At 39.6% G+C, this 18,534-nt stretch overlaps 1 long non-coding RNA gene across 3 annotated transcripts; it reads left to right on the top strand.

The window, feature by feature from the left end:
- The first annotated feature begins 8,936 nt into the window (after positions 1 to 8,936).
- Positions 8,937 to 17,301, top strand: LOC117547464. 3 transcript variants are annotated; one of them, XR_004569195.1, is made up of 9 exons: positions 8,937 to 9,069; positions 10,184 to 10,349; positions 10,503 to 10,531; positions 10,941 to 11,144; positions 12,027 to 12,150; positions 14,365 to 15,198; positions 15,524 to 15,665; positions 15,764 to 15,856; positions 16,063 to 17,301. It is a non-coding gene; the product is annotated as an uncharacterized LOC117547464 (long non-coding RNA). The 3 variants fall into 3 exon arrangements; XR_004569197.1 differs by having other exon boundaries at positions 12,027 to 12,156; XR_004569194.1 differs by lacking the exon at positions 12,027 to 12,150.
- The last annotated feature ends 1,233 nt before the right edge of the window (positions 17,302 to 18,534 follow it).

The following is an 18,534-nucleotide window of genomic DNA, read 5'->3' as shown; positions in this document are numbered from 1 at the left end:
GCTGTTACCACCTGCACAGGCCTGTCAATTAACAGATTAACATTGAGTGTAACTTATGTATATTATTTCGTTTTTATTTAAAAAAAAAATGGTGATGGTTCATGCTTGATAACTTTTAGTTCACATTTCAATAAATTGTATTTGCACTCCTTTTGTCCGTTATTCTTACTGAAAATGTTAAATTACACATTCACATCTGACTGAAGATTGGCACCATTTATTTGTGACGTTGCCAACTCTGCGGTACAAGACACAAGTATTGTGAAGCTCATAAAGTGAGGCAAATGCATTTGATCAGCTGACTTTTATCACATTAGCTTCTCCTTTCCCTCTTGGATGTTCTTCTGGACCCTCAGAGAAAGAGAACATGGTGAAGCAGTCCTGTCTCTCAGGCCTGTCCTTTCCTAACAGAAATATCAAGAAACATATTATTGCAGAGCAAGTGTGTTATTTAAGAAAGAGGTGTGTTTGTTTGTTCATAAATATAATGATTTTCTTATTTGAATGTATTTTTTAAATCCAACAGTGTACTACAAAGATAATCAGGTTATGAATAAACCGTTCTAAATTCATCAACATTGAAATAAATGTATTATTCAAATAATATTTAACTGTTATCAAAACTTAGTGCAACTGTAGAAGCTTGCTCTGTTCGGTTGTCTCACTGAAAGAATCACTTTTAACATGTTGTTTTACAGTCAGTATGCAGAGACAAAGGGTCGCAGTTCTCACTATGTTCAATAATATTTGCCTTAAATACATTGAAATGTGAAAGTTGAACAAAAAAGTGATGTTGCTTGGTAAAATGTAAATGTAACCTTTTTCTAAGAAAGTGCACTCAACATCACTGATGTGTAGGTGATCTAGTATTTAGTCATGTTTAATGGCATGTATATCAGTGTATTAGAGTCATTACTTTATGCATTCTTTGTAAAGTATGAAAAAGGTGTACCTTGGAATCCGTGCTGAAGTTCTCTGCTGTTAGGAGTCCAGATCTGTCTCTCCTCCTCTGGTCCAGCCTGTCTGGATCACCTTGAGGACACTTTGAACAAACAGATGTAAAGTTACATGCGTGGCTTACAGACTTCTTTACATGCAAACTACTTTTTATCTTCTTTTAAAAACAGGTCATAATCTTATTGTTATACTTAAGAAATTGCTGGATATCACAGTCCTTATACTGTATCAGTTTGATTGAGTATTATTGTGTAGGTCCTTTTTATTTTACCGTTACTTTGGATGAGGTTTTCATGAGTCAGTCAAATTAATTTGTTTTCATATGCCATATTCATATGTATCACACACGTAAGGATAAGACACAAACCTATTCAACAAATGCAATGCAATGGATAAGCTTCATTTCCACTGAAGTCACAGATAACGTCATATCTAATATTTAAACAAATCATTGCCTTGTCACTAAAGCATTGACTACGCTATTCATAGTCCTTAAATGCAGATATTAAGTTACATGTTCCGTTCTACAGCCACGATACGGCTGTTTCTCAAGTGTGATGATAATACAATTAAAAGAGGCATTGGTAATAATATTAAAAACAACAATGTTTGGGTCGGATAGGCGGTTAGCTGCAATAAATAACTCCAGTTCAACAAACCATATTACAATATCTAAGGGAGCGTTATTTCTGGACCATCTTGAAATGTGACGTTCATATTTTAAAGTTACACACATTTCATTGTGAGGTTGATTTAATATACACTAAGCCTCTCTTCAACAATACGTTGACGTTAGCTAGTCTATGTTATGCTATAGTAGAGCATAGCGAATTTAAATGAACCTTAACAATGTATACAGTAACCTAACTAGCAAACTAACTATCTAACGTACAAGGATGACCTTATTTTAGCAACCTCGCACAGAAGCCTTTTGGTATACAGTAGCATCCCACTTAATGTTATACACGCTTGGATGCTACGCATAGCATCGTTAGCACAGATGGAGCTACGATTGCTCAAATGCTAACCCAACTCTAAACATTAATTAACGTTAGCTTAATAAAAACACCAGTAACATAACATAAAGTACGCAGGGTTGACTTACCGAAGAAACTGCATTCATGGACGGTCTGTTTCAACCGCAGATAAATCCTATATTTGCATGACGAATAGTCCACCAGGAACCAACACAACAAACACGGCAGAATTCAAGTAGTGTTCTCCTCATGCGCTGAGCCCCTGTAGCATCACGGAGCTAACAGTGAGACAGAGGAGCTAGGAGCAGCAGTCCCGTTGTCATGAAGGGGGAATCTAACTATATACAGAATATGTTTTTGTGGATCCAGGCTAGAAACATGTTCATTTTCTGATGTTAAGTTGGACATTTTAACATAGGGTCTACGGGAATTGCTCCCATCTGCATCCATCGCCTACAGTTTACAGCATTGGGCTTCACCGCACTGTCCCGGGGTTTGCCGCTTGGCTCTGATAGGCCAGAAGTCGGTTTGATTGCATTCGGACTCGATTGCTTATCCTGTCTGAGTAGCCCGGATGAAGCTGCATCGCAATTTTTGACGTCGAATTTTATACACCGAATTTTTTGACATCGAATTTTAAACACCGAAATATTTGACGTCGAATTTTTTTCACTTTAATTTTTGGGATCTGAATTTGAACATTCGAATTTTTTTAACTTGAATTTTTACATTTTAATTTCACATAGGTAAATTCGGAGCAAAAAAAATTCAGATACATGATTTTCAAAGTAATTATTTTCAATGCTATAAATTCGGTGTCTGATAAAATTCAAATACTTCTGTCTCTTGTTTGCTTCCATACTTCTGTCTCTTGTTTGCTTCCATAGTATGGTCGTTCCATGGATGTATAATCGTTCTTCTTCTTCTTCTTCTCTCGGTTTTTTGGCGGATTGCAAACAACTTTAAGGTGCATACCGCCCCCTACTGTACAAGAGCGTGTATCAACATATCATCCTGTCAGCACTTGTGGAATTATACCACTGTGTTTACGTTGTTTTCAATTCTTCCAATCAATCCTTTTTCACTCAAATACTTAAGAATGGCCTTCCTGGTAGCTCTTACCCCCTCACCTTCTGTTCCCAGTATCCCCATCAGGCTCCACTCTCCCTGTCTCTTAGTTTTTCCCTCTCTGTTTTGTACATGTTGCAGTGTAATATGATATGTTCCACATTTTTTTTAACTCCACAGTTCCTACGACATAGAGTAACATTCAATGTTGTGTGATCCAGTCTGAGTCTAGCTATCATGATTTCCTAGATTAAGTTATATGAGTAATTCTTCTCTGACAGTTGTTGTTGACTGTATACTTTTTAAAATGGATAATGAATCTGTGCATATCACCACCCTATCTGGTCTGACCTCTTCAACCCACTGTAATCCTATTATTATAGCCAGCATTTCTGTTGCACACTGATAATTGATCTGACGCTCTTTTTGAAATTGATATTTTAAAGTCTGGGATATATATATACCAACTCCAACACACTCTTCCTTGTTCTTAGAACCATCGGGCGGTGGTGGCGAAGTCCATAGGGGCTTGGCAACTGGAAGGTCACCAGTTCAAGTCCCGGAAAGACCAAGTGCTACCGAGTTGTCCCTGAGCAAAGCACCGTTCCCTACACTGCTCCCCGGGTGCCGTACATAATGGCAGCCAGCGGCGCCGGATTCATTTCAGAAGTGGGGGGGGCAAAAAGTGCGTGTGTATGTGACATAGCCTACTTGCCAACCCTCACGATTTTCGCGGGAGACTCCCGTTTTCCTCCCGGGGTCATATTTATCCCGCATTTCTCCCGATTTCTGACTAAATCTGATTTGTTTCATTCTAACATAACGCACCAAATGTTACTGTTTCCACTCGGACTTCAATACAGCTACACCATTGTTTGGTTTCCATGGTAACGTGTCTCTTTAGTAGCGCGAGCAAATGAAAGTCTGAGAGGGATCTTCAGGAGGAAGATAGTCAGAGAAAACAGAACAAGAATGGACAACTCAACCCTCTGCTCACTCCTTTCCTGTACATTAAACTATACAGACCAGCCCACACATATGACAGCGCAGTTGCTCATTCCATCTCTTCTTTTTTCCTGCTACGCTCTTGTTTGACAAGCTGAATGTTGACTGGTGTTTGACTGAAGTAAGCTCTGTGAAAAGTTCCAGTTATTAACTCGGTATTTACAAAGCTGTCATCTCCACATTTGGAGAAAGTTACAAGCCGTTTGACAGCATCACATCTGCATATTTCACAGAAGGCTCGTTTAGTGGTTTTGCAAATAATTAACCACTCTCTGTTTTTGTAACATTCTGCATTGAAGTACCTTCTCTTTGCCCAAATAAGCTTTTATTGGCCCGTCTCAATGTCCCGACAACAAACCTCCATGCAGTCGGAACCAGCCTGTTTCGGTTCAACGATGCCGGCGGCGGCGGTTTTGACAGCCTCTGCGGCCGCAGAGCTGCTGCGTGGGGTTCATCTGGCTGCGCTGGTTCTATGGTTGAAGGACCGGGCTCCGGAGTTGTGGATGTCAGCGATGTGACATTCAAGTTGTTGAATTTCAGCTTAGTTTGACTGTATTTTGTTTTCTTATGCGCCGGTTCTTCTGACATGTTTGCAAGTTTATCTATCTAGGTTAACGGCTGACACATACTGAACAACGTAACACATAACGTAAACAACGTAACAAATAAACACATCTAATCTTTGTTATTGGTTGTAATGTACATGGATACATTTGAATGGTGTGACAATGTCCTATTTGATTGGATTAAAATGTACATATTCTTCCTGTTATGTCTGCCTGCTGTATTTTACCTAATGCAAAGTGACCTGCTCCATCGAAATCAGTCGCATTGATCCGAACACACATTTTGAGTTGTAGCCTATACACTGTTGGAAAGAGGAGATTCCTAGCTTTCTAATGATATCAGGATTGTTTTTGTACTATATTAAGCAAAATATATCACATTATATAATGACTGTCACCGAGTCATCATTTTGAGGAAAAGGACTTTAAAGTTTCCTCTTCTCTGGATCGATCTGATTGATTATTAGCGGAGCAAATGATCAAAGTAGTACGGAGGGAAGATATTTTCGTTTGGATTACTGGTCTGGGGGGAGCTCGCGAGTGTGTGCGTGTATACCACGTGTGTGTGTTTGTGTATTTTTGCGTTTGTTTCCCGGGGAAAACTTTCAGGAGAAACACCGGCTGTTGTTATGCTTGCTGTGACGTCAAATTACTCCGTTCTCCGCTTGTAATTATGCCGTTAAAAGCTTCAAAACTGTATTTATCATCTGAATTTGCCGAAACAAGTTTAATATTCTGAAAGCCAAGACTTTGTTTATTTGAAATCAGATGAAAACAAACTGTAACGGACCCTGCGGTGTTATCTATGATTACTATGCCTTACATTCATAATGTCAGCGGAGGGAGGGGAAGCGGCGCTTTCGAAGAGCAGAGTGGCGAGTGAGAGGCGAGCTGTGTTCTTCCCTTTACAAGCTTCAAAAATGCCTGTAGCTAATGAGATTGAATATAACAATCAACAATAACAAAATATACACAGCTAGATCAGATGGCGTTCTTTTTAGATGCGACTTTAGAGTAGAGGGGAATTATTGAAACGGGATGTGTACAGGGTTCCGCGGCATCCGCTGCTGCGAAAATGTGGGGCAGGGCCGTAAAGTGGGGGGGCCAATGGCCCCCTGCCCCCCCCCCCCCGCTTCCGGCGCCCTTGATGGCAGCCCACTGCTCCTAACACTAGGATGGGTCAAATGCAGAGAAACCGTTTCGTTACACGGTACCTGTACTGTGTAATGACAATAAGTTGAATCTATCTATCTGTGTTGGCTATATTTTGAGGTAATTGTGATAATGATTGATTAATTGTTGATTGCACCTATACACAACCGTAATGCTTTATATTGTAATCTATCCATTTTTAGTAATGACGTTTTTGCTGCTGCTGCATATATATTATACACCCGTAATCCAGAGTTGTCCTCATAATTGCCCTATAGATGTCAATTAGTGCCTGTTTGTCTGCCCCCAGTCTCATCCAGCCACTGCTCTTAATAGGTTCAAAACTTTTTGGGATTTTGTTTCCAAATGTTTAATATGGTTTTTCCATGTACATTTACTATCTAACCATAGCCCCAGATATTTAAATGCATTGACCTCATTCATCGGCTTTCCATATGATGTAAGCTTCTCAGTCTCCATCTTGCGTTTATTTGTAAATGTCATGAAGCAAGATGTGCTTGCTGACAGTTTGAAACCCCAGTTGTATGACCACTTCTGGAACATTTCTTCCCCTTGTCCATATGTCCCCGTCATCTGCATACAACGCAGATTTGATGCATCCGTCCAACTTAGTCAATATGTCATTTATCATAATGTTAAATAATATCAGGCTAATTGAACTCCTTTGGGGAATACCATTTTCTATATTGAAGTCTTTCGAAACCTCTGCCCCTACTTGAACTCTGAATTTCCTGTCTGAGCCAAGATCCTGTTACTGTCACTGTTACTGTCACCTGTCACTTAATTTGATGAGTAACCCATCCCTCCACATAGAGTCATAAGCTTTATCAATGTCAAAATATACTATTGCCATAACCTCTTTCATTTTCAGTGTCTTCACACTGTATTCCCACCTCATTGATCACTCTAACCAAAGCATTGTGGATCTTCCTTTGCGAAAACCAGTCTGGAAATTACTCAGCAACCCTCTTTGTTCTAAGACATGTCTATGTCATCTTCTCCATCCATTTACACAAGTGTGATGTTAATGCTATGTCTGTAGTTACTGAATACCTTGTTTTGTTCTTTAATAGCTCTGCTACATTCCTCATTCCACCACGGCACCACTTTCTTCCTATACCCTCGGTTGTTCTTTTTGGTATAATTATATTTGCTGCTTCTTTAATGTGCATTGTGATTTGATTTGAGCACTCCTCTATACTTCCTTCTAATGCTAACAATTGTGCTGACTCCTTACAGCGAATTCTACATTTCTCCCAGTCTGCTTTACCAAAGCACCACCTGGAAAATATACTCACTTCCTATTTGTGTTGATGATAGAGAATACTGGGTAATGATCACTTCCTATGGTATAGTCACGTTTACATTCCATTCACACGATTTAACTAAACTATCCGTCACAAGTGTGAGGTCCAAACATGATTGTGTCCCCCTATTCACATCTATTCTTGTTTTTTGTCCATCATTAAGGCAAAACAATGATCTTTCCTCTAACATCACCATTACTGTCTGTTTGACTGCTTCCGCATAGGCTGTTGTGAGCATTAAAATCACCACACCATACTTCCCTTCTATGACTCGTCCCTGCTATTGTCTGTAAAGTTTCAATGTGAAGATTTTTACACGGGTTATAGAAATGTACAAGCTTTATGCTTCCTTCTTTCATTGGGCTGCACATTTCTACTATGACACATTCCTTGTCTTCAGGGGATGGAACTATGCTATTGGGTAGTAAATGTGTTTAGGTTAGGTAATTAATCTGGTACTGAGAGTTATTACAAAGCACTGTTCCTAAAGGCTAAATATAATTAATTGTTTACTTTTTTCGTTGTCTACTAAACCGGAAGCTAAAGAAATGGGCGGGGCAGGGCAGGGCCGGCCCTGACCAATTTTCCGCCCTAGGCAATATTTTAGCTGGCGCCCCCCCCCCCCCCAAAATGCAGACACTCACTATGACTCGCGTGTGCACGGTTGTGGCATGACCACCAAAACAAAGATATTGACACAAGATGTGTGCAACTGTATTTAGTTTCCTATCCATTTGAACATGATTTAAGTGGGGGGGGGACCTCACATCCTCTAGTGGGGTCCGGGGGCATGCACCCCCGGGAAGACTTTTTTTTTAATATTGAAGTTAAAAGCATCAATCTGGTACACTTTGAGAGCAACATTAGGAGATCTATGGATACGTCTCTCAACATCCATATGAAACAGAACTGTAAGCAGATTTTCTTTTTCTTTATGGATATTTTACAAATCACTCCACTTTCAAACTGTATTCTTGTTTATTAATAACAACCTATTTGTACTGTCAGTATTTTATACCTGTTTTTCACCTATTCTCTTATTTTTTTATAACTATAATGATCATATAAAGGTGTGCCTATACCTCACTGAGCTGAGGTTATCAGAGCCTCTCAGTCTTTCAGGAGAGAGCTCTCTAAAGCTCGCCCCCCGCGGCTGCTTACACAGTAAATTCCAATGTTAATAAAAGCACACAGAAGCTGTGTACGTTTTTTTGGGAGTTTGATTTATTTTAAATGAATACAAATACAAAATTAAAACCTATAATTGCACACTAAAACCCTTATTTTAAAAAAAGAACAATTTCACATAAACCTCTGGTTTTTACTGGGACTGGGGCAGTTCAACTTGATTTGGGGGGGGGGGTGTGCCATAGTTTATGGGCGCTGTACGCAATATAGGCGTAGTTCTGTTAGTATAAGATAATAAGATGTACTTTGTTGATCCAAAATCGGGAAATTGTGTTGTTATGAAATAAAAAAAGTTTTTTTTTAAATTTCTAATTTATTTATTTTTCGGCGCCCCCTATGCGCCCTTAGCATTCGCCTATATTGCCTATGCCGAGGGCCGCCCTGGGCACAAGGCAGAAGGCAGAAGAAGAATCTTAGTTGTAGAAACAGTAGACTCGTCGAAAAATGTCCACGAGAAACTTCATCTTGCATTGCAAAAGGACAATAAATGACTGCACAAGACTTCTCCAAACAGATGATGGTCATGCTGTGTTACAATCCACAATAGTGAGATAAGGGCCCAGCCTATCGCTACTATCGAACACAAAGGAATGCAGTTTGTTTTTGCATGTAACTTACTGAGGGGCTGTGAGATCTTTCACACTTACAAATTCTGTCTTCTCCCCTATTTCACCAAACCGTTTACTGGCAGGTTAGAAACAATGGAGAGGAGCATCGAGTGGTCACGGGGCAGGCTAATTAACGTCCATACAGATCTTTTACTTCAGGACCTTCGGGAATATATAGATGAAGTCCGGAGATCTTGGCCTACCACAACCGCACAACAAGGTAGGTCGATGTGATGTTACTTTGGTGTTCGTGACAGGTCCTGTTTTAACTGCTATTACATGAACACAAAAACCATTAATCATCCCCACATTTAATGTAACACCCTTTCAAACTGTAGATATTGTATCAGACTACTGGTGGTATACATGAAAAACTGCAGTAAATATACAAAGAATATACATCTAAGGGGATGGGCACATAAGAGCAGGAAATGTATCAAATTGTTGCGTGTGCCAGGTGTGATTCACATGGGGGGGATGGGCACATAAGGGGTGGGGGTGTGTGTTTTATCTGATCCGGATGGTTACTAATTCCTTTTCCTTATGGCTGTCATTTTTGAGTAAATCATCCAAAATTCAATGAAAGTGGTGATCAGCAATTGTATTCAAATGTCTACTGTGAAGGATATCATAACGCCTTAATGCAATCGAATGTAAAACTAAAAAGTTATAATTGATGAAAGTAGTAAATCGGTCAGATTTGACCCGAACACAACAGGAGGGTTAAAGTAATTATTTTGTATTAAAATATCGGTAATACCAATACAAAAAGTTTTTAATCTGTAGTTGCCAGCTATTAATTAGCACATTCTGGTGAGACGCTGAGTCTGGAGTTGTCCACTGAAACCTTAAAACTTGACTCCAAATTCCACCTTTATCTCCTGCTGCACTAGATGCTATTCCCCCTCCCCTATCGTGGGAAGTCTGGCCAGCTGTCATTGTAGAACACATACCACGTATCATCAAACGTGGGAATGAGGAAATTGAAAGTGCGCCAGAGGGGGGAGTCTCTGGCCCTTTCTCATTTCACTAATTCCCCTCCTCGACTCCTATCCTCATGTCTTAGCCCTTAGTTTCAGAATCAAACAGAGCACTGTCATAATAACGTCACACTATCAGAGACTGGATATATCCCCATCCACATTTTATGTTTTTGTTCATACTGTATACTACAACTATAGTGTGTTGCATGTCCACTGGTTTAATGCCAAACTGCATTTCCTTTTCATCGTAACTTTTGGCTGGGCAATGACACTAAAGTGTGGGTTTCCGGCACAACGACAGAAATGCAACAATGACAATAAATGTAATCTAATCTTTTGCTGTTGTTGCAGGTCATTCTGGCTACCACGCCCCACTCGTTCTGTTGGGTGGCCGAGGTCCCCCACAATACAGCATTTCGAGGGAGCAACTCTCTTTTTTGAGGAGCTGTGGTTTTACAGCTACAAAGATGGCGCAGATATTAAAAGTATCTCTGCGCACAGTGAGACGGCGTTTGAGGTATGTAGCAATTTCTTCAATATTGGAATGGGCTTCTTGTCTCTTTATTGTAAACATCCCAAGGAGGGGTTGTAGCCATGTTACACTATGCATGTTGTAAAGTAATTATGAATACCGTAGGTCTCATATATTTAAAACATGTTTATGTTTCAGGCAGTTCCACAGGCCTGCACCTTGTCGTGGTGAGTGGGCTTTCAACCAAGCCAGGCCACACCGTTGAAAAGTACTGATCTAATAACAGATTTGTTCTTGAATCAACTTTTTCATGTAATTTTATTTCATTTTAAATAAAATGAAACATTCACAGTTAATGTAATTAGATTATACATTATTAATGCCATATATTTTTGCATACATTCACAGTACATATTTATTCAGTATGATAGTCTAACAGAAGTTACATCCATTTCTCACTTATTCTGACAATCTACTTAACCCAAAATGAAAGAACCCAATAAAAATAGTTGTTAAATAATAGAGAAGTCACGTTATAATATGAAGTCACGTTGTAATAACAATAACTAATCTAACTAACTAATCTCCCTCGTTCAGATTAATATTGTCGGGTGTTCTTTTTCTGCTTTGCCAAAGACCACTGTGTCAAGTGTCCCATTTGGGTTGCCGTATGTAGCAGACCATCTCGCACATGCGCAGTACAGATCGGGCAGGGGGTGCAGATCATGTGGGCAGATCGGTAGTGACCATGGTAGTGACAGAGGTAATCGTCGTAACCAGCAGTCTTCATCCGCCTCTATCCAGTCTTTGACACTTGGAAAACGAGCACATGTGATACTGGTAAGGATAAACTAATGTTAATATATATATATATATATATTAATATAATTTCACATACCGAAACGTTAACGCTTGTCTGAGTATATCTTCCGTTGACTCTGGCTGTGGGTCTTACCGGCTGTTGATAGCCCTTACAGTGCTTCTCAAAGTGTGGTCCGCGGACCACTGGTGGTCCGTGAGCGCCCCCTAGTGGTCCGCGAGTATATTGGTAACATTTCACATTTGAAATAAATAAATACATTTAAGTTTTCCGCACTCTCGCGGGAATATCTCCGCAATGGAGCGAGGTTAAGTTTCACTTTCGATTGCATGATATAGCCCAGCGCAACACCTTCATCACACATGTTGCCACTTGTTTGTACCATTTTCAGGCGATTTGTAATCTGTTCTAGAAAAACGATGTGTTTTTTGATATTTGTGGAGTTAGGTGGTCCGCGAGTGTTTTTTTATTGGTTAAGTGGTCCTTGGAATGAAAAAGTTTGAGAAACACTGCCTTATTAACGCTAGCATGCTTTATTCAGACATTAGCCTTTAGCCCGCTTGGATTTATGGGTGGCTAACGTTACTACAGTCCGGTAGCTCATTTAAGAAAATGTAACGTTATTTATGAGAAACGTTAGCCTACGTGTGTCTGGCCGTGACTGACTGAGTAGGCCGTAAAAGCTTGCGCTAATGTTTAGCATGCGCTAACGTTTATCTTGTGCTAATGTTTAGCATACGCTAACGTTTAGCATGCTTTATTCAGACCACGCATTATCCAGTGAAGAACATTCAGCATAGCATATATTTCTCAACACAACATTAACTGTAACGTTAAATGTTCTTAACCGAACTAGTGGACTGTAAAAACACTACCCACCCATGACTCCAATTCGACTACAGGCAGGGGCGGACTGGCCATCGGGACGTTCGGGACGAATCCCGATGGGCCGGTAGCCCGGTACCGAAGTGGGCCGGTCGGACCAATCGACGCGGCCCACTGCCCCACTCCGATCGGCCCACTTCGGTACAGGTGAAATTGTAATCAGCTTAATGCTTGGCCCATGTAGTGAACGTGGATCGCTTTATTTAGTGATCGGATACGATCGGAAAAGCATTCCATGTAAACGGGGCTATTGATAGGTTGTCAAACTTGTCAATCTTATGTTTTCGAAAGTAGGGTAATAGATGAACTGAAGGGGTTGGGCCGGGAGAGATGAGTCGTCTCTTCAGAGGGCGAGGCCCGCGTCAGAGGTCCACTCATCAGACAAGCTCCCTAGCTTCGTTTGATGATTAATCAGTAAGTTAGCTAGCGAAATTGAGAAAGACAAGATGGAGAACAGTAAAAAAAGAAAGGGTGGGGCTGAAAAAGCCAGAATGAAAAAAACAAAATTGCTACACGAAGATGCTGGAACATTTTCGAAAATCACAGAGCTGTTTAGTAGAAGGGCTCCCGCTCCCAGTCGCAGTAATAAGGAGGAGAATGAGAAGGAAGATGATGAACCACAGACCCGGCATATAATGACAGCAGGTGCAGTGTGCAGGGCTGTGTTAATTTATGTTACTGTTAGCAATAGCATTAGTTGACTGAGAAAACCGTCAAGAAAAAAGTTTAGCGATGTTACGACTAGTATAATATGCCCACGGCTGTGATTGACAACCTGGACAGCCAGTCAGAAGCTAGAATGCTAACCTAGAGAGCCAATCAGAACCTAGAACGGGCTGCAGGGCTGGCCAGACTATTATATTGGGCATACAGTTAGATGCATTAGGATAGAGTCATATGCTCATGATATTCCAAGTTAAATTATATAATATTAATATTATAATTTTAAATAATATTAATATTCAATAATATTAATATTGCATAATAAGGACACAGAGATGTGTGGCCAATTCACTATTGCATTCATTTTAGTGATTGACATTACTGTGCATGATATTGTATTCCTTGAAGTTGGTTATTTAATACTGGACAAGTGCTCTCATAATGACTATTAGAATCATTTGTTGGTTAGACCACATGGCATTGATTGAATATCTGAGCTGCATGTGCATTGGCACTTCTTTTTGTTTACAGCCAGGCACAGGCAACCATTTTTGACTATACCCATACTTTGTCCTTAATCCCAATTGTACATTCACGTTACTGACTCCTACAGTCAGCCCCTTTGACACACTTCACACATGACACAGACATTTTTAAGAAACCTTAACTAAAGGAAGGTTTCATTTTGCACCTTACTTCTGTTGTCCATCTCTTTTATGTTATGGCTTGACTCTGGGGAATCTAGCCATAACAGTATACAGTATATGAGCATAGTAGATGTATCATTCATTTATCTGTAGGCTACAAGGGTGGCCCGCATGCGTGGGCGGCGGCCCGGTGTGTGGGCCGGTGCGTCTGAACGTCCCGGGCTGAATTTGTGTCCCAGTCCGCCCCTGACTAAAGGCTAAAGTCAATGTCTGAATAAAGCATGCTAGCGTTAGCGGTCTACCAGCATGAGTCATGGCCAGATTCAAAGGTAAATATACTCAGACAAACATTAAGTATATTAACTTTACCTTTTCTTAACTGAGGCTTGGTGGCCTGTAAACAGTATGAACAGGCGGGCTGCGTGTTTTCTATTGTAAATAAATAGATAAGACTATGAATTTGTATTTATTACCAGAGTAGAAATTCTGGTGTTAAACGTCAATTTAAGGACAGAGTAAGTGTGTTAATTTCATATTGACGAGCGACTTATATTTTAATTTTCAAGTTCAATTGATAAAGATATTGTAAATGTAATTTTAGTTTACAACATCGTGTTATATATTTTTACATCACCAAAATGTTGACCACTGTCCTAAAATAAAGTATAGGCTTTGAGTAACGAATTTTAGTGGGCTGTCTTTCATTTTGACACACGGAACAATGTTATAATAAACATACATGCATGTATGTTAAATGGATATATCCGCCTTCTTTCATTTATCTTTCCATTCCCACAACAATATACATAAATAAATGACATATTTTGGACATAGTTCGAATGGTGATTAATCATGATTAATTAATTTTTAAGCTGTGATGTAATCGTTTGACAGCCCTAATATATATATATATATATATATGAACTTTGTATGTAATACTTTGTAAAGTACAACACAATGCAATTTGAAAAGAAAGAATGTATTGAGTGTACACCTGCATTTAATTAATTCCCTCTTCACATCTCTATTTCTCTCTTTCTCTTAGAGCGCCATGGCTGATATTGAACCACCTGTTCGATTGCTGATCATCTTGAACGACCACAACAGCGTCAGACTGGAGCTTCGAAATGGGATTCCCAACTCAATGGAAGAGCTCATTGAGGAGGTCAAGAATTCATGTGGATTGGAAGATTACATAAGGCTACAGTATAAAGACACTGATTTTTGGAACACATTTGTTAATCTTACATCTACACATGCGATTAAAGATTTAACAGTTATCAAAGTTGTCGAATTAGACCCCGATTTTACAACTGTGGTCTTGTACCCAGTTGAGATACCATTAAATAGTACCCCTACAAGTGGACTGTACAGTGAAGACTCCTCTGGATCTGTGAATACAGATGACACAGTACTACTTAGCGGCTCTTCCTCAGAATCATTAAGAACACAGCAGTGGCCAAAAGTGTTTCCAATCCCGGTCTTCTCCTATGACACAGAATGTCAATTACAGAGAGGAAATGCAGAGTACACAAAGAACCAATCTAGACTGACACCAAGCGCAAATCATCTGCAGAGCTTGCTGTGAACTCGTTGAAGACCAAGTCTCAAGAAGAGTCCTACCCTGCGAAGAATTTTAAAGAGAGCCAGGCGAGCTGATGCCAACCATTTTCCATCCTTGCCGATTGGTGAGACTCCAGAAAGCATGGAGCAAGAGACAATTTCCCTTTTGGCAGAACAACAGAAAAGAAACAACCGGCAATCAATAAAAGAAAAGATGGCGAAGGCGTTTGGATACTGAAGACAAGAAATAGTGCATCGGAGGCCAAGCATTGAAGGCCTCTTGGAGCGGTGGCCTGCACTTTTTCACATGGAAGAGGTAATTATTTTGATGAAACCCTTGATTGTAAGCCTGTAGTGGAGAAGAATTGAGGGCCCAACTAACTAACAACTATAGACAGCCGAGGCAAATATGTTGACGTTTATTTTTTAATATATATCACAATATAAGCTTTACATCTATTACTCTTAGTGTCTTTATTTGGTGGTGGTTTTCAATAAATATGTGGATTAATTAATTTAAATGTTACATTCATACAAGCTGACTTGGAGTACTTTTAATCAAACCATTGGCTCTTTATAAAAAACATGTGTATTATAAATTCTCAGTATTTTTTGTTTTCTATGCTGCTTATATTTTCTAGGTAAATGCTGAGTTAATGCGCATAACAACAATTCCATTGGAGACAAAGTTCTTGGCGCAGTTGGACAAACACTCAGGTCATCAGGAGCAGGGGAGGAGTTGTGAAACAGAAGACCACCGGGATCTTGCAGGTTTTGGATGAGGTATCTATGAATGAGTTTTTTATCTGTGGGATCAGTGGCTGAATCCTCCTTTATTTGCATTTGATTTATTATATATATATATCTCTGTTCTTACTCAGACTGTGGACATCGCCATCAGAAGAGAATGCATCCTCAAATCTCTAATGATCTACCTGGGTGAACCTGTTGACCATCTCATCAAAGAATTCCAGGTAAGACCTCCCACTCACTCACAAGAAGTTTGTTCATAAAAGAAAACATATTTGTACTGCATGCAAATAACTGCTTGGTTAGAAAGATAGTCATTTGTGATGACCTCCTGAGCTTTCCTCTTGGGCCGACTGAACTGACGCCTCAGGCCTGTTGAACTACGCTCTGTGGTCCTCATCCATTCCCCTTTTTTTTGCATGATCTGCAGGACGCTGAGGCTGGAGAACTGGAGCAGGCAACAATGGAAGCCTTTGACACTGGGAAAGAGGATCAGCTTCATCGACCCAAAGACGTCAAGGTTCTCATCGAAGGAACAGAGGTCCTCAGCGGCTTGCCCTCGGTTGCGACAGCTTTTGCCATGCTCTTCGGGCTCATATACGCACTGAAATGGGGCGAAGCCTGCGAGCTAGTTCAGGCAGTCAACTCGAGCACTTATGCTGCATTCATACATAACGCCCCCTTGCCACTCTACAACCAACCAAACAGAGTCTCCTTAATATGCCGCTCTATTTAACCTGCCAGATCTCTCTCCATGCATTGCTTGCTGCTGCTATTGCTGCAGATACCTCTACGTCGCTGCTGCTCGCTGCCCCACCACCACCCCAGCTTCCACCTGTAGGCTCGGGGGTTAGTTATTTGATCATCACTCATCGTGCTATGTATATCTATGGAGTGATGATGCCCGAGCCTAGTCGCCAAACTCAACTATATGCTGCTTCTAATAAACATGTTAAAGGAACACGTGAGTTGTCTGACTGAACTTAAGATATCAGAAATAACTGCAATCCACTTTTGAAGTTGTGCAAAAAGTCCTGATGGAGGGGAAAAAGATGAGCCCAAAAGTGAATAGACTGAGAACCCAGCTGGTAGACACTTTGTTGCACTCACTCACAGTTACCATTGTTACATGGTAAGGTTTCTAAAACCAAGGTTTTATAATAATTATGCATTGTAAAACATTTGCGAAAAAGTGTTGTGTTCAGAAGTTGCACTTACAGTATGACCGATTTTCACTGTAGAAGTTATGCATGTCTAATCATTTTCAGAGATTACATGTCTCACAGGCGCACGTTATCAGTGTTGCTTTAAAAAAGTGTGCAGTGGATAATAAGGACATGTCTTTTTTCTAAGAGTTTGATGTTTGGAAGCGGTCCACATATTACCGCATTTTAACCGTGGTACTTATTAACATGTCTAAGATCAGGTAATGGCTGCCTCAGAGGCCAAAGCTGGTTGTGTGAACAACTTGTTTTTCATTCAAATAAATGTGCTCTGGTGTTAAAATATACAGATTGATCTGAAGAAATTGAGTCAATGTAAAATATTTCGTGTGATTGATTACTCTAATATTTTTTTGTTGGTACAACGTTTTACTTTTATTAGTGTACCTTTCAGTTGCATTGCACTCCTTAAACGTGTTTGAGACACTTTAGATAACAATGTGGCTGTCATTTGCTTAACTCTGAAAATACAGAGGTTTTTATTGAATAAATCACCCAAAAATCACATGAATTGAGTTACAGGTGTCCCCTCAGCAGACTTATTTAATAATACGGTAGGAAATTGTGGAGTAAAATTAATATCTATCTTGTACACACACACTTTTCCTCTACTGATTATATTACTGGATGGAAACTGAAAGCACGGGAACATTAATAAACTACACAACAGAAGTATGAATAACATTAATGAAATTGTGACTGTCCTTAAACGTGTTTTAGACACTTTAGATAACAATGTGGCTGTCATTTGATTAACTCTGAAAATACAGAGCTTTTTATTGAATAAATCACCCAAAAATCACATGAATTGAGTTACAGGTGTCCCCTCAGCTGTGCAGACTTATTTAATAATACGGTAGGAAATTGTGGAGTAAAGTTAATATCTATCTTGTACACACACACACTTTTCCTCTACTGATTATATTACTGGATGGAAACTGAAAGCACGGGAACATTAATAAACTACACAACAGAAAGTATGAATAACATTAATGAAATTGTGACTGTAGATATGTTTATACTTTATATTATTTACTGTAAATGTTTAATTTAGATTTAATTATTGTGATTATTTTCTATCTAAATCTCACAATGGGGTAGGTTACAGGAACTTTTCATCAACAGATTGCTTTAGTCTGGCTTAACTCTTCACTGATTGGTTGCACACACTTTAAATGTACTGGCTATGCAAAACAGAAGGTGGGGCTCATTATCATATTAAAAAAACGCGCGTTTATTTGATCAAATAAACGCGCGTTTTTGACGCGTATAAAACGCGCGTTTATTTGATCACGCCTTTGAAAAAGAAGAAAATAAAACAACATAGATTAGCTCCATGGCATAATGCCAAAACCCGCAAAATAAAGCAAAAGTCGAAACAACTTGAAAGGATATGGCGTTCCACTAAACTTGAAGAATCTCGTTTAATTTGGCATATTACTCTCAATGAATATAAGAAAGCACTGCGTAAAGCGAGAGCAGCCTACTACTCTTCATTAATAGATGAGAATAAGAATAATGCAAGATTTATTTTCAGCACTGTAGCCAGGCTGACAGAAAGCCACAGCTCGATTGAGCCTTCTATTCCCATAGCACTCAGTAGTAATGATTTTATGTGCTTTTTTAACGATAAAATTGTTACTCTTAGAAACAAAATTAATGACCTCTTGCCTTTGACC

Source organism: Gymnodraco acuticeps, unplaced genomic scaffold, assembly GCF_902827175.1.
Source record: "Gymnodraco acuticeps unplaced genomic scaffold, fGymAcu1.1, whole genome shotgun sequence".
Lineage (NCBI taxonomy): Eukaryota > Metazoa > Chordata > Actinopteri > Perciformes > Bathydraconidae > Gymnodraco > Gymnodraco acuticeps.
This window is presented reverse-complemented; position numbering and strand designations above follow the sequence as displayed.